Below are 17,858 nucleotides of genomic sequence, written 5' to 3'. Positions count from 1 at the left end.
CCCAAACCATCACATTCATCATGATTAGAGCTGAGATGGTAGCAAAGTGTCCCATATCATGTCTTCAGCAATTCTGCTTCCTGCCTCTTGCACTTAGGGAAATTTCCCTCCTAAGTAAAGTCTCTGCTTGGGGTGGGAGTGGGGGGGACAGAGAAAGCTTTTCAAAAGTCCTGTAAACTGAGGCATACGTTTCATTTTTTTTATGGATAATTGACCCTAACTATAGCTTCTGATGATCTTCATGAAGTCATTAAAAAAGCTCTTGGACCAGCCATATTTAGACAGCCATCCCTAGTCTTGTAGCTATCCTACTCTGGAGGCAGGCAATTTGTTTGCTTATTTGCTTTCTCTTTGAAGGAGAGGTTTCTTTTTTTCCTATTTCCTTTCATCTATTTTTGGGTCAGACATCAGGCATCATGACAACCATGCAGAGGCATGTGGGGAGGGCCTTAGTTCTCATCGAGTTTTTAGAGGACATTGAGGGGTTAATACATTCAAGCTCCCTATGGAGAGTTGGGGGCAGCTGGGCTAAAGTCCTGTGACCATGCAAGGGCTCCTAGGCTCAGAGTAGTACCAGCTGGTCTCCAGGGTAACACTAAGGTCACAGATGATCACTGTCCCACCAATTTAAATCTTTAAATCATCTGTCTTCCACAATAGAGATTAGACTGCAGATAACCGACGGCGTGAGAGCCTGGCAGCTGGTGTGTGGGGCTGTGTAAATGAGTGTGTTCGCTCTCTCTCTCTCTGTCTCTCTTTTGTCACAGCCCCTCAGCCCCCATCACCATAACTGGTTCTGTCAGGTGTGAGTTGAGCCATTGTTAGAATATGATTGGGAAGGAGTGAGCCGTGTCTTGTGGGTAGTTTAAGAGTCATATTTATCAGAAATGACTTTACTTAAGACCATAAACATCCTCTGAGGACCTCTGGCTCAAAGACCAAATTCTTTGCTGAAGTAAATGACTGTAACTCTGTGGATTGAATAGTCCCTCCTCACGTTAGATAAAACAAAGTGACAAGGACAACACAGAAGGTCAATGCAGGTCCTAGATGTTTTATATAAACCAAAGATGGCAGGTTACCAAGGAAACATGCCTTTCTATTAGGGTGAGGACATTGGCTTATTTGTGAAGGATTTTTTGAATATTCTAAAGTCTCAATACGTATTGCACTGCTTACACAGGGGACACATGGTTCCCTGAAATGTTTTCTGCTCATCGTCCCCTTGCAGGTATAGAAAAACTTCATTCTCTTCCCAGTTCTTGCAAGAGGCAGTGTGGAGGGAAGAAAGGACCTCAGCAAGAATTACGAACAAGTCCAGTTCATTTGGAAGTTGAGACTTATTTGTCAAATGTAAGTCTCTTGAATCCAGATTCTTCCAACAGATGCTCTCTATTCCCCAGCTCCTTCCATCTGTAATTCAATTTTCCTCTGAACGTGAGACTGACATCTGTTGCAATGCAGATATATACCCAAGGACCTGCAACTCCTCTCTCAAGTTCAGTGTCATGTCAAAGACCATGAACTTTGCAGGGATGAGGAGCAGACACTGCTGCCACAGGGCTGCAGGCAGAGAGAAATGTAATGTCTCTTTTGCCATTCTGATGCCTCAGCATTTTTCCCTCTGACACAGAGGCTCTCTTTAAAGGTTTTCAAGGGAACATAAAGTGTGTATTTAATAGTGCAATTAATTGTTTAGCCTCACTTCTGGAGCAGCCTCAAATCAGCATATGCTAAGACACAGCCAGAAAGGAGATTCTTCCTGAGTCTCTCTGCTAGGGTAGATTAGATACATTGCTATTCAATTCTCTAAAGTATTTTTGAAACAACCAACACACCACATAGCTTTGAAGATGTTGACCAGAATCCCCCTGCATTAGCATAAAGACAAGCGCATTTGAAGCATAGATTGAGGTTTTAGTGTCAAGGGTTGAAATCAGGGGTACACCTGCTAGGCAAGTATGGTTATCCATCTCTATCCATAGCCTTCCAGGCCATATCTGCAAATAGCTTTGTGGGGCTGTGATAGGATCATGAAAGCTTCCTGACCTTTAAAAGGGTTTGTTATAACATGTTGTTGGACATACTTCTAGAGTATCACTTTAGTTTTGCACAATATCATCAATTATGCTATTAATTGAATTAAGACATGAATCTTGTTATGAATGCCCATCTAGCCAAGACAGGAAAAGAAGACTAGGGTTGTGGACTTTGGTGAACAGGCTGTTAGTAGGTGGGAGGTATAATTTGAATGTATGCTTCCTCCTGAATCTCACATCAGAAAACTAATTGCTATTTTGGTAGTATTGACAACTGGGAGATTTAAGAAATGGTCAGGTCATGAAGGCTGCACTACACCCATCTTGTTCCATCTCATCCTTGCCCTTTGGCCTTGTGGTGCCTTCTACCTCATTATAGTAGAGCAAGAAGGCTGTCATTAGATGCCACCTCCTTGATGTCGAACTTGTGCTTCCAAAGTGGTGAACCAACAAATTACCCCAGTGTCACATATTCTGTCACAGCAGCACAAAACAGATTAGGTTGGTGGGACTGGTGTAAAAGATGAATAAAATAGAGTTTGGATTAGTCATTACGATTTCTCAGAAAGTTTCTTCTAAGAGACTGAGAACTGTTGGGCCTAGCTGGCCTGCTCTAACTATAGGTCATATTAGGTCTGTATTAATTAAAATTTTTATTTTATTTAAAAAACTTGTTCTTTGAGAATTTGTGTAAAAAAGGTGGGGAAATCTCACATTAAAAACTCTATAGTATTTTTAAAAAATTGAACCTTCTGAGCACATGCTACTGCTATATGACAAGAGTGAGTTGGAGCTGAGTTTCTGCTCTCTTACAACAGGACGTGCAGTTTTCATATAAAAGCAGCCCAGATGATGCTGTAACATCTTACCACCAACATGCATCATCATTCAGTCATCCACTCAGCTCTCTTGTCTACACAACTCAGTTAACCAGAAATGTTTTTTAGTAAGTCAATGAATTAAAAAAAATTAGGTCACAGCCCCATTTTTTTGTGGACTAGTTAGATACACAGGAAGAAGCAAAAACAAAATATTCCTACACCCATATGGGTAGGGATTCTAGAGGAGTGTGAGAAAAAAGAGGGAGACGAAGAGAGAAACATTCAATAATCAAAAACCTTTTGGGGAAGAAAACAGAAATCAACCCAAGAATTCAGGAAAAAAAGAATGCTAGTAGCATATTCAGTCATTAGATTTATGAATTTTACTTGTTCAGGGAAAAAGAAAAGAAACATTTTTAGGAAAGGGCATTCTTAGGAGGTTGAGAACATAGCTATTAACACATCTAAGTGTGTAAGGCATCTGCATTCTGATCCTATTTCCAAGACAATCTTCTTGTTATGCAGAGTAAAAACCCAATCCCAGGCAACAGACATCAGTCACCCCTGGGAGAATATAAAAAGAAATGATGTTGGGGAGCCTGGAGATTTGGAGGGTGGATTAACTATACCAGGTCCTATTCTGAAGCTCTTCAGGGGCCTATGCAGAAAATTTCATGCGTAAAGATGATTGTGATTGTTGAAAAAGACATGGGCAATGTTTTACAACTCTAAGTTTAATTTAATATCGACTCTTTGGCTAGACTTGTGGTCTGGTTTGCTTTATGAGCAAAAGGCTGACATGGGAAGCAGGAAAGGGCAGAAGCCTGTTGACATTACATAAGGAAGAGCTTGGCTACTCTCACCAGGAACAAACTCATAGCTCGTTACACTACCACATTGCTTATATCTAGAGATAAGAACTAGTTTTTATAGCTGGGCAATTTAGAGCCACCACTGATGACTAGGAGATTCTAGCTGCTCGTGTGAGTTAGCACACACATGGGTGTTCATGGGATGTCATGCTTTTAGTATTGAAAGCAGATCACTAAAGGCATTGAATAGCTGGGAAGTATCAGCAAGGCCCTTATTTGACCATTTTTATGCCTCAGACACTCTGCCAAGTGCTTTGTCTATTTGATTTACTTTCTACAGAATTTGCATGAGGTGATGCCAAGTAAGATACTCCTTTGTAGAAAAAAAAAAAAAAAAACCCTGAGATATAGATGTTAAGTAACATATCACGTTCACTAGCTAGGAAGAATCGTTGTTGGGAGATGAATCTAAGTCGCCTAATCCCAAAGCCCAGGCTGTTAACCACCGTGGTAGATGCATGTCCAGTGTGCCTTGAGCTTCTGCTGTGTGGGTCATCAGCCTTTACCTTTTTTTTTTTTTTTTTTTACTTTTTAGGAGAAGCAATGATTTAAACACTCACAGGTCTCAACTGGTCTGCAGAGAGTCTCCAGTACTGAGCATAAGTCCCCAGATGTCACCTTTGCTCCTGTTTCTATGCTTTTAGCCGTTACTAGAGAAAATCACAGAATCAGCACAAATGAACTCTCTATGAAGACAACCAAGCCAAGCTCAGAAAAGGTCCCCAAAGTTGCAGGGAGATGCTTGCACCCCTTGGAGAAGACTCCATGACAATAGCTGTGACAGCCATGTCAAGTTTTAGACTCTACCTCCAGCCCAACCCTCCCATGTCAGAGGCTTTGACAATCGGCAGATAGCTTGTCTCTTGCTAAGAAATGTGACTTCCTAGCACAGCAGATTCCCCTCTCCTTTCTCACTCTGTTGGCCTTGTGTGTGTCCCTCAGCTTTATTCTTTCCCTTGGATATCAGAGGAAAAATGAACTCCAATCTTTCTTTACACTGAGACTTCACTCAGGCTCTGTAACTTCTCCCCTCCTCTGGACCAGTTACTTCTGGTGTCACCTGAAACTGGAATCTCTCTCCTCTCCATATGTCCTTGTAGGGAGACTTGGAGATATTGTTGACCCAGCTAGGAGCTCAGCCTTCAGATCAGGCTGCCTGACCTGTGCCCATTTAATGAATGGCAGCCACTTACCCATGGTGTGAACTCCGGCAATTCACTTAACTTCTCCAAAATTCTAATGAACACGACTGGACAAGATAATCCTGGGTAAAGGACATGCATTCTCTTCAGCTCTCTACTTTCTTTTGATGGCAACTTTCTCTACCTCCTCCCTGAACCAGTTTAACTTCATGATGCTCACCTCAACCAAGCTCTAGTCAGTGGTATGGTGTTTAGTGTTGTTTGTTTTTTTTAAGGATTTATTTATTTTTATTTTTATGTGCATTGGTGTTTTGCCTGCATGTGTGTGTCAGAGTGTCCTGTCCCCAGGAACTGGAGTTATAGACAGTTGTCAACTGTCATGTGGGTGCTGGGAATCGAACTTGTGTCCTCTAGAAGATTAGCCAGTGCTTTTAACCACTGAGCTCTCTCCAGCCCTGCTGTTTAGTTTTTAAACAGCTGTTTTACCCCACACTGGGAAGTGAACTGCTAGACCACAGCTAATAAATATTTATTGTCTCTACCCTCACTTTTTCTTCTTACTGAATCATTATCATAACATTTTTTCCTTCAGGCTTCCAAGAGGAGCCAATGATTCTTCCACAATCTTATGGGGGGAAAAATCCCGAGATTTCATTTCTTGCTAGGCTATTATTTACCTTAAGTGGAAGAAATTTCAGTAATATCAATATGTGTATTAGATTTGGTTCTGGAATCAGATGAACAGGGGTCAAAACTTGAGGTTGCCTCTTCCTGTCTGTATGACCATGGGCAAGGGTCTTACTTTCTCATTGTAGATTTGTAAGGAATGAGTTGTTATGAAAAAAGCATCTAGAAGAGGCCTGTGAATAACTTAGTTGGTAAAATGCTTATAGATGTGGACCTGTGTTGGGTATGGTGGTGGTATACTTGTAATCCCAGTGCTAGGGAGTCGGAAACAGGTGCTCCCCTGTAGCTCACTGGCAATCTAGTTTAGCCTAATTGGTAAGTTCCAGGGCAAGGAAAGGTTGTGTCTCAAAGGATGTGACTGATGACAACAGAGATTGTGTACAGACATGAATGTACACACGTGCTTTAGGTCCAACTTCATGTCATGGTTTGCACAACCTGGTTACTTTATCATCCACACACTAAATATAATAAGTTTTCCTATGTGCATGCACCCACAGCCACATTCTTACTGGTTTATAATGTAAACTCTCTCTCTCTCTCTCTCTCTCTCTCTCTCTCTCTCTCTCTCTCTCACACACACACACACACACACACACACACACACACACACTCATGCACACACATACTCAAGCACATATATATTACACTTTGGTGTGTTCAACAGAGTCTAAGCAACAAAGGTCATCACCACTCGCCTTGGTTAATGGGCAAGTCTGAGGTTATGGTAGTGTTAAATTCAGAAGAGTAAAGGATGGAGACATTGCTATATGCCTAGCAGCTATGGTCTGGTAATCTTGATAAAGTCTAAGAATTCTTCCTGTTGCGTTCAGAGTCCTCCAGCCATCCTAGCTAGATTGATTCCAATTTAACCCTGATTAGGGCGATTTGCCTCCCAAGGAAATTGGGAGCGTAGACCCACAGAGTATGCTAATGCAGAAGGGCCAGTTTCTACAGGCCAGGAGGACACCGTGAGCTGTTGCCACATCCAGGAAACAGCAGAGTTCTAGACTCACTCACAGAGCTCCACTTCCGGGTGGCAAGAGGACAAAGTTCTGAGAGATGCGCTGTCTGTTGACTCATTCCGTGCATTTCCTGTGTTGTTCGTGTGCCTTTCATCCAAGTTACTGACTCAGCTTAACCCTGCTTAGCTTGCAAGACCTTTCAGAGAAACCAGAGCACGAGATGCAGGCACTGCAAGTTGTCACACATGATTAAGTAGCCAGAGGAGGTGATTTATGTGGAAAGATTAAAATCCCTAAATGTATATGGCCATGTGCTGTTTTAACTGAGTGGAGCTTCGGGGGTTTGAAAACTGCCCTGTGGCAAGCCTGCGATTTCAACAGGGGGGTGCTGCTATCTAGGGGCTGAAGGGTCACGTGGGTGGTAGAAGCGTGAAGATATGCAAACAGGGTGCTGTTTCTTGATGGAGCTAAGCAGCTCAGATTCCAACACGAATTTCCTCTCTGGCATTATTCTGGCAGGCCACTGGCTGACTCTGGAACGTGAGGTTCTGTGCCATCAGCTGCACAGTTCCCAAGAGCACTTATCTTCCTGCTCTGTGGGTGGGGCTGCTGTCCTGAAGCTCCCTTCTCTTGGCACTGCCCCTCTGTGAGCACCACTCCTCATATCACATCACACCCTTTCTTAATGTGCTGTTACCCACAACACCCTTACTAGTCTTCTTCGTCCAGTTCCGTCAAACAGAACTGCACAGAGTCCTGTTTTTTTGTTTTGTTTTGTTTTTGTTTTGTTTTGTTTTGGTTTTTCGAGACAGGGTTTCTATGTGTAGCTTTGGAGCTGGGATTAAAGGTGTGTGCCACCAACGTCCGGCTCCCGAGACCTGATTTTAAGTTTGCACTGGAATTAGAGTTCACTGGATTAACTATTTTCTAATAATGATCTTCCAGGTCATTCAGGATGCCAATGACTAAGCGGAGACTTTTCATCATTGTGTCCCAGGGTATGGGGAGCTATGGAAAGATACAGTGGCTTGACCCTGACTCCATGACAACCGTACCTGTTGTCAATATGACCAAGCAAGGATGTGGTATCATCAAATAGACTGCTCCGAGAAAATGATGGTGAGGGCACAGATAGAAGGACGAGCTCAACTCTCACAGTGCTATTAACAAACTGCTAGAGGAGACTAGACTTAAACAACAGAAACTGTTTCTCAAGTTCTGGAGTCTAGAAGTCTCAGGTTTGGTATCTAGTTTGCTGGCTCAATATATGATCTCGTGGTGGGAAGAGGAAGCTTTGGTGTCTCTAACTCTGTGTGTGTGTGTGTGTGTGTGTGTGTGTGTGTGTGTGTGTGTGTGTGTGTGTGTGTGTGTGTATGTATGTGTGTGTGTGTGTGTGTGTGGATTGAAGGGCAACCTCAGGTGTTGCTCTTGTATCATCTTCTACCTTTTGAGACAAGGTCTCAACTTTTGTCATGGAGGCCAATCTAGCTTGCCAGAAAGCATCAGGGATCTGCCTTTATCTGTCCCTCACAACCAGAAAATTAAGTTGAAGGAACCACAGAAGCTTTGTAATGGCTGTGGGTTCTGGGGATCTGAACTCAAGTTTTTATGCTTGCAAGGTGATTGCTTTACTGACCCAGCCTTTACTAACTTAGTCCTTCTTCCTCTATTTATCAGAGCCTTATTGCCACAGTAGGGGCCTTATTGCCATGACTTTATCTAGACATGATTAGCTCCCAAATTTCATCCCATTGGGACATAAGGCTTTATGGTGGTGGAGGGAACTGAGGGCCACAGCTTTCTGTCCTGCTTCACATCATGGCTTGCACAAGCTGCTTACTTTATCATCAACACACTAAACACAGAAAGTTTTCCTAGCACAGTCTTTTCTGAAGAATGAGCTGGAGGGAACACGTGTGTTTCTCCCACATCTCAGCAGACTCACTGAGGCACACTGAGTCTGGTAAATTCCCATGTTCCTCCCTTGATGGCCCTGTGCTCCAGTCTGGTGGTTCCCATGTCTTCATAGGACCTTTATTTCTAAATTGCCTCCTTGATTGTTAAGACTGTTTTGCCACACTGTGCTTTTCTGCTAAGAGCTACCTTAAAGGTCACCTCCTCGCCGTGCTGTGGTGGCACACAAGGACAGCCAGGGTACACAGAGAAACCCTGTCTCGAAAAACAAAACAAACCAACCAACCAAACGAAAAAGGTCACCTCCTCTAGGAGGCCCTTTGGGACTGTGTTAAAAGCACCACAGTGCCTTATATTTCTCTGCATGAAACACATAATTCAGTATCATATGTATTCAAATTCTTGTTATCCCTTCTAGGCTATGAGCTTTGTTCTATTGTTTTTGGGGTACATTGGGTCTAGCATACTCTTGCCCACAAGGTGGACGCTTAGCAATGCTCAACAATTCAAATATTTGTGGAATGTGTGCTGGATCACATGGATATTCTAAAATGATGGTGTGTATAAGCACTCATGGGCTAATAATAAATGGAATTTCAGATGGTGGGGTATTTTGAAATTTCTATGTTGTTGGGCAACTGAAAAACATGCATAAATTTAATCACTTAACCACAAGTTTTATAGCTGCTTTTGATGGGTAAATCTCAGGTGTCTCTCTTTAAAATGATTTTCCTTAAATGTAGTAAGATTTATTTTTTTAGTACATATCTATTATGCTATTATGATGTTTTAAAATATCTGATTTAGATCACTTGAGATTTTTAAGTGATACTTGAAGAAGCTATTTGGATAATAGCACTATCTTTTAGTAGAGATTCTTATACGTGTAAAGGTACCTGCCATGCACACGAATTGGAAAACTTGGTCTGATGAAAAGCATCCCAACAAACCCAGTGTACTGACTGTGCTTTCCATTGCTGTAACTGACCTCCTCAAATTTTGACTGTGCGTATTGATTGCCATTTGCTCACTCATTCACTTTGAGAAAGTGGAACGATGAATGGGTACCAGCAGTGAGGCTGGGTCCAGGCAGGTCCCGTGTATGGTTTCAAAAGGAGCTGTTTGCTTTAGTCAGGACAACTGTGTGACATTTCTGGTTCCAATACAAATGCTACATTTGGGATTTCTTTCAATTACCAAGGATTTCATTGAAGATGAATGACAGATGGCAATTTCTGATGAGAAAAAAATATGAAATGATGATTTGTATTTGAAGAACATTAGGCAAAATGTCTGCCCCCTCCCCCTTGGGTATATCATTCATATTCTCTTTGGGAAGGGAAGGATGGATTCTGTTTCTTAGCTACTGAATGCTTCTCTGTCCTCTATTGCCACTGATATGTAGGTAAACCAGACCCTGGCATATCTCTACTGAATACTTCAACAGCCTCTAAATGTGTCTTCCTGCTACCTTTCCCCAGATTCATTCTCTCTCCTCCAGCTGAAGGGATCTTTTAAACAATAGATATGATCATGTCACTTTCAATGTCTAAAGAATTCTCACTCCCCAAATTGTTTTCATGGCTAAGTGTAGGCCAGATAACAAATGGTTTCATGAGCCATGGTCAAACTATTTCAGAATTGCCCTTTTCACTACTAACATATTTAACGTGCTTACCATGGGGGCTGGTGATATTTCCATATGTGTGTACAGCCTTATTATATCCACTGTCCTCTAAATTCTGTGAGAGCAAAATGGAGCCTGACCTATCCATTCTTAGCATTTAATATTCAGAGGTGACCTGGCTGTGACGGGAGTCACTCTGTTTTCCAGCTTTGCTTGTTGTTCCCTTTAATTCAGGTTAAAGGTGAACGTGCTGCATCCGCTTCTGGCCATTGTTCTACACTTCCCTCTCTAGGTAAATTTTCTTTCTGGGAGACATCCTTTGGAAGGCATTTCAACAAACAACATAGCAATTGAGACTGGTGTGTTCTCTTGGGGGTGGGGTCTAAGGAAAAGACTCATTATGTATCCCAGGGTGGCCTGGCACTTGGGGCAAGCCCCCTCCCTTTCTCTGCTCCGGGAACAGGCTTGTGCTCCTAGGTCTGGCACAAGACTCTGGGACGCATGAATTGTTCTGAGTACAGAAAAATCTGAGTGCAGATGAAGATGTTTATTTTCTTCCCTATAAACAAACACAGAGGATCTGAGGCTGTGGTGGCTGACAGAGCAGAATTCTAAAGGACGTGTTTATGTGTGCACTCACACGAACGTGTCGTCTGCATGTCTGGGTGCACTCCTGTGCTACCCTAGGAGGGGCTAGCTCTGATAGGATTGATGACTGTGACATCTGATGAAACCCTTGCCGAGCTTTCTTTGCCCCAGAATGACCTATGTATGTCAAAATGGCCTATCTCAGAAAGAGGAAGGCAGTAAATCCGAGGGTGCTGCCTCCAGATGTCTCTGGACTACTGTAGCCCAGATATTTTTGACTGTAAAGGTTTTTCAATCTTGTTGTATGTGGCTGTATGTATGCATTTATGTGATTGGCATTGGACCAAACTGATTTAGAAGAATGTAGCTTAGATCAAGCAAATGAAATTGCAGAATATGAAAAGGGTAACCCAGGAGAGGCAGTTACAGCAGGTTGCAGAGATCAGGAATTAGTTTGCATTTATGAAAAAGTCTTTTTTGAATAGCATATCCCCTTTTTGTTCAGTCTCCCGGCATCTCCATTGAGATTGCTTTGGAGGGAGGCTGTACAAATTTTCCTGGCTCCTTTTTGTCTATCATAGACTAAAAGATAATTGAAGAAATGTTCTATTATTGCTTAACACGGGGCAATTCCTGGGGCCTGGAGCAGCCATGGCTCCCTTTGTCTCACAAACAGGTTTAAACAAAGCCTAGTGGGTTTCTGCCAGGATGCAGGCAGACTGCGTAGCTAAGGGAGTCTGAAGGATGCTTCTTTTACTTCCTCCCTGCCCTTTCCATCCCTGGGCCAAACAGTCAAATGCAGAGACTTGCAAGCTCAGAGCAAGATGGCTGACACATACATCACAAACCAAAGAGGGGAGTTATTTGCATTTCTTCTTGCAACCTAATGTTTGGCTTGAAAGTCCCCCCACTCCCACCCCTCCTCAGCAGCTTACCTTCCTGTGGTGTGGCAAGGCAGCCATGCTGTTGTCACCAGCCGGCCTCTCACTGGGAAGCAAGGCTTGAAGAAGTCAGGGAGATTTCTGTGAGGGCCTATCTTGGGACTTTGGCAAGAACTTCAATGACTGTTCAGTCCCTTCAACAATTTCTTCTTCTCTCAGTTATCCATTTGGGGCTTTAGCTTGTATCTTGTGTCTTTAAATAAAACAGCTGACTTGTCTTACCTGTGACCTCTGGGAATAATTTAATTTTTGCAGTGGGAACTAAATGTCCACACAGCAGCCACTGAAAATTCCTCTCTGACCCCCAAAGCCCAGACATGGGGGCTCCTCAGTGCTCTCTGTATCTTGAAGATTGGTGCACATCCGTGCATTGTCTTTTTTAATATTCCAAATCACCTTAGAGGTCAAAGCTGTAAATCTCAACAAGATATGGATGTCAAACCTTGGTACAATGGGGGAGGTATGTGAATTTTTATAAGTGGAGATGTACTGTAACAGAGAGAGACAGGGGGTCATTTAGTGATCTATCCAGTCTGCAGTTTTATGATAGAGTAGGAAGTCTGAAAGGGGAGGAATTAACATTAATTCAATGCTCAATTAATGCCAGGGCACTTGGAGTCAATTAGCATATTCAATTCTCACAACAAAGTTGTTCTCCATCTTTACAGATGAGGAAGGTGAGAATTAGAGGGATTTAATAATGTGGTTACATTCACACACATGACGAGAGGCAGAAGTGAAACATAGACTCATGTCACACAGCATTCTGATCACATGATATTTCCAAAGGGAAGGGGGTGGGGAGAAAGCCCACCTAACACGTTTTTTGTGGGCTGTGTCGAAACTTAGCCAGTGTAGTTTGTTTCTGCTCTCACTCCTTCGCCTGCCCTTTTGAAAAGCTTCGGTTGCCTCTCAGGAGCTCCCTTGAAGTCTCCCTGACTTCTTCAGGCCTTGCTTCCCAGTGAGAGGCAGATGATAGCAGCATGGCTGCCTTGTCACAGCACCAGGAAGGTGAGCTGCTGAGGAGGGGTGGGTGGGAGGGAGCTTTCAAGCTGAGCATTGCTCTTCTGTCCATCCAGAATCAGTTTGTATATTTTTATTGAGTCATCAATCATGCATATGTGGTGGCCCCTCCTTGGCCACTCCATAAGTGTTATATGTCTGGGAAGTGCAGTGTTAGGGACTGAGTTATGATGCCTTCAAAATGGACATATTGAAGACATAACCTCTAGTTGAGAATGTGACTGTTTGGGGACAGGGCTTTTGGAGGTGTAACTAACTAAAGGAAAATGAGGCCATAAGGGTTGACTTTAATGTAATATGACTGGTGTCATTCTGAGAGAAGAGATATTAGGACATGAACATGGGCACACAGAGGAAAGATCACGAGAGACACAGCAAGAAGATGGCATCTATGAGCCAAGAGACCTCAGAACAAACGAAGCACCAACACTTCTGCCTTGGACTTTTAGTCTTTAGAACTGTGATGAAATACACTATTGTGCTTAAAAGACCCACCATGGTATCCTATTAAGAAAACCACTATGCATGGGAAGACTCCAACACAGAGATTCTCAACCTGTGGGTCTCCACCCCTTTGGGATGAACCAACCTTTTCACGGAGATTGAATAGCAAATATTCTGCATACCAGAAATTTACATTACAATTCATAATTAGCAAAGTTACCGTTATGAAGTAGCAATGAAAATAATTTTATGGTTGGGAATCACCACACCATGAAGAACTCCGCTAAGGGGTCACAGCATTAGGAAGACTGAGGACCACTGCTCTAGTGTGTGAGACTCCATGAACAACCTGGCCATCCAGTTGGAGAGATAGCAAAGACACGTATGCATCCTTATCTCTATAAATGGACAGGTTGCATGTGTACTGTTCACAAGCAGCAAGAACTTTGGTTTTCAGGGCCCCAAACACCCACTGCTGAAGAAAGCAGGGACATACAACCAGAGGGGTTTTGGAAGGCACAGAATTGAGCACATGCCGTTTGGAACTTGTAGTGCCACCATTAGCCTTTACGCCAGCAGGCTGAATGGTCACAAGTCAACAAGGCCTATTTATAGTGTTTGCAGGAGCAATCATAGGAATAACTTTGTATGGATTCTGCAGTTTACTTCCATTATGAATAAATTTGGCACTTACACCAAAGCTTTCAAGTCTAGGAGGACTGTGGTCTCAGGGTTAGTTCTTACTAAGCATTGTCTTGTCTACTGCGGCTGCATTTCAGGTGTCAGGTGAATTCTGCACAGTGAGTTGTGTCAGCATCAGAAATGCTGTTGAATGATAATAATAAGAATGATTACATGTACTACAAGGATGGAATTAGGTTCCAATTCTGTTTAGCTGAACTTGATATTTGACCTCACTGACTCAGGTTGGCATCTTGAAGATAATTTTGATAAGTACCTTATTATCTCTGAAGACGATGACACAATCAGGCTTGAAAGGGATTTAGATGCTTGAATAAATGTATTTCCACTGCAAATCGCTACCCATATCTCCCTACATGTTTTATAGATTCATATCTTTAATGGAAAGACAAGCTTCCATATATTGTTGGCTCAAGTCTGATGGCAAATGAGAACTAATTAAACATGGTAGACAAGAAATCCAGGAAGAACCAGTCATGATGGCACACTTGTAATCCAAGAACTTGGGAGACTGAGGCAGGCAGACCATGAGTTCAGGCCAGCCTGGGCTATGTTGTGAGATCTTGTCTCAAAAATTGCTTTTTTCCCCCTTAGAAAGTGGAAAGGTTTGACTCTCCATCACTATCTGTCTGCCTCCCTGAACATTTAGAATCTCCAGCTTTCTCTCACAGAGACTTAGATCTGAAAGGCAAGCTATACATTCTGCTCATGAAACACAGCTGCACATCCTACCATGTTGGCTGGTCCCTACTCATTCTCTCCTTCACCCAGCGTGCTAATTGTCTTTTCTAGACATTCTGAGAGAAATTGAGTGAGTCATGCAGCAAGGAGGAAACACCAATCCTCTTAAATTTTCACCAGTGACTACACTCTACTAAGCCAGGCTTAGTGGCACACACCTTTAATCCCAGGACCTGGGAGGCAGAAGCAGGCAGATCTCTGTGAGTTTGAGGGCAGCCTGGTTTACACAGTCAACCCCAGGATAGCCAGAGCTATGTTGTGAGACCCTGTCAACATAAATAACAAACAAACAAACAAATAAAAAGAATAAAATAAAGGAGCAGGGCTGGGGAGGTGGCTCAGTTGGTAAAGCACTTGCCATCTAAGTGGGAAGACCTCAGGACCCATGTAAAGAAGTCATGTGTGGTGGCATGCATGTGTGATAGCAATGTTGAGGAAGCAGACAAAGGCAGGAAGATCCTGGGGCTTGCTGTCCAGTAAGCCCTATCAACTTGGCAAATTCCAGGCCAGTGAGATCCTGTTTCAGAGAGAGAAAGTGAAAGAAAGAACTGAGGACGATGTCCCCTGAGGAACAAAATCTGAGGTTGTCATCTGGCCTCTACTTGTATGTTTGTGTGCTTGCACGTGTGCGTACACACACACACACACACACACACACACACACTGGTTTATCTAGTGAAATCTTTGGATACAAACTGGAGTGTCTGGTATTTACTGAGATAAGGGTCAGATTCTGGGGGAAATTAAAACTCTGGTTAGTTTCTGGCTCTTGATTGTACAGTCTATTGGGCAGAAAAATCATGGTAAGTCTTTTTTATACTCAGTCACTCTTGTGACTGTCACCACAACACCATCTCCTACTATCCCTAGAGTACAGACTCTGAGGAGAAGTTGTAGAAACCTCTCTCAGTGTCTAGGAAATTACTCAGGTAATGGAGGGACGGTCATCTTGCCTTAGGGAGAGTAGGCAGAGTTGAAATAATCTCCCTGGGAACCCCATCTGGTAGTAAGGTCCATTGTGGTGGATACTTTTTCTTCAATTCATAGCCACCTCCAGGACCACAAATGAGCCCCCAAGGCTTGAGAGTCTGATGTCTGATCTCATCTGCTTCCCCCAAATTTTCATCTCATGGTCTGTAAGTATCTTTTCACAGATCTTTGCCTGCCTGCCTTCCTTCCTTCCTTCCTTCCTTCCTTCCTTCCTTCCTTCCTTCCTTCCTCCCTCCCTCCCTCCCTCCCTTTCTCTCTCTCTCTCTTTCTTTCTTTCTTTCTTTCTTTCTTTCTTTCTTTCTTTCTTTCTTTCTTTCTTTCTTTCTGTTTTTGTCAACCTGAGACCTCGTGCATGCTAGGCACGCACTCTCTCACTGAGCCCCATCCCTAACCCTGTGTAGTTCTTTGAGATACACAATTTACGACACTTTTGTTCTGGGACAAATGGAACCACCTTCTTTCTTGTTCTTCAGAGAATGACAACTTAAAGTCAGATGTGACTGTCACGTCTTTTGTTAAAAGAAGAAAAAAGAAAGCATATGAGTAGTCAATTACTAGGCAGAGAAATATGTATAAGGTTTCAACAAAATGACAAGCATTTGCACACTTTATTCTAGATAACCTCCATAGTAAAACTCATGAAGTTCTCCCCAGTGTGCTGAACCAGAAGAAGCAAAGCTCACAGGACTCAAGCACCTGGCTCAAATTTAGACGTTATCAGGGGCACAGTTGCTTCTACTTATTCCCGTATTCCAAGGCAGGGCTCCTGATGCGCACAGCTGCTCCTGATCAAAAGAAGACCTGCTTTCTGTGAGTTGAAATATTCTGGATGCAGTCTTGGGTGGAGCAATGGAAACGTATTCTTGACTGAAGTGTAGGGCTTTGACCAGACAGTGATGAAGGCAAGGTTGTCCCTGGACAATGGGGGCTAGTGTGACTGAAACTACAGGTTGGGAGAGTCTGAGGTGCATTTGGAAGATGGGAGACTGTAGAATGATTGGTTGGTGAGGAGGGTTCATTCATGTGCTGAAATGGCACCCAGCCAAAGTGAGGGGAACGATGGAGACGGCTTCTGCCATTGTGATTTGGTAGTTTCAGGCACCTCTGTTAAATGAGGACAAACAGTGCTGACCTTCCCTCACAGGCAGGACTGGGTTCTGAATCTTCAGTGGCTGGGAAATGCTGTGCTCCATTATGTAGCGCAGGATATTATACCCAAAAGCCATTCTGTGCCGTTGGATTTTTGTTCCATTGAAAGACTCTCTCAGTGTGAGCTCAATAACTAGGGGCGTGCTGGTAGCTTCTCTGTGTTGCCAGCAACTAGGTCTGAATTTCTTCCAGTGCCTCCTGCTTGAAGCACCTCTTATGATTAATTAACCTTTTGTGGAGTAACTAGGACATCTGTGTGGGATGAGATGTACTTTGGTCAGACTTCAGCTTTGAGTTGTTCAGCAAGAGGATAATTAATTATAAAGAGCTGCATCTGAGCAGAAGAGAGTTGGAGGAAGTCCAAATGAAGCAAACATCTAATTATCAATGAGCAGGAAGACTTTTATTTTATTGTCATTGTTGTTGTAGGAGTGAATAAAACGCTTAATGCAATGTAAATAAGAGGTAGTAATCACAAGAGTCTTGCTTTGACCGAATGCTTAATGTAAAAAAAAATTCTTGGAATATTTGTTTATTTATTTATTGGAGATAGGGTAATGAACTAACTGTAATTAGATTCTGGAAATAGAGGCCAAGTTAGCTCCTAAGATGAGTGTGTATTCTCTTTGAGATAATTGTTCTGTTGACTTTAACAAGGGCACACCCAGAATCACCTGCCATTATTATCACTGGCAAATGACAATAAATAACCAGCTCTTATCTGGAGAAGAAGGTTGGGTAGAAAGATAAAGTAAGAGATAATATACAAAATGCTAAAACTTGCAAAATCGATTTCTTTAGCATAAATGGCTATTATGGTAGAGATAGTTTCCCAGCACCTTGCTTTCTGAGGTGAGTCTCTGCAGCATTTCACTTTTGTCTATAGAATACAAATTTTTCCACAGAACCCATTTGCCTGGCATAGTCTGAGTCTAGTTGACTTCCTTTCCTATGGTGATAAGGTGAGTTAGTAGGCAGTGGGAGAAATTCCCATCCTTGAGCAAAATAATCTCCTGTTTGCTAATTCAGTTATTTATGAATACTGTGCAATCTCTTCAAAGTGTGAGTGCGCTTCTCTATGTGGGTTTAGAAATACCACCACGCTTCCATTGCCAAGGTGTCCTTTTTTGTTCATCCCCCTCTACTGCCATAAAACAGCTCCTGCTTCTCTCTACCTGTGGTTTCCATTGCTCCAAGTTAGTATTTAGTGTCC

The sequence above is a fragment of the Cricetulus griseus genome, chromosome 2, assembly GCF_003668045.3.
Source record: "Cricetulus griseus strain 17A/GY chromosome 2, alternate assembly CriGri-PICRH-1.0, whole genome shotgun sequence".
Classification (NCBI taxonomy): Eukaryota; Metazoa; Chordata; class Mammalia; order Rodentia; family Cricetidae; genus Cricetulus; species Cricetulus griseus.
This window is presented reverse-complemented; position numbering follows the sequence as displayed.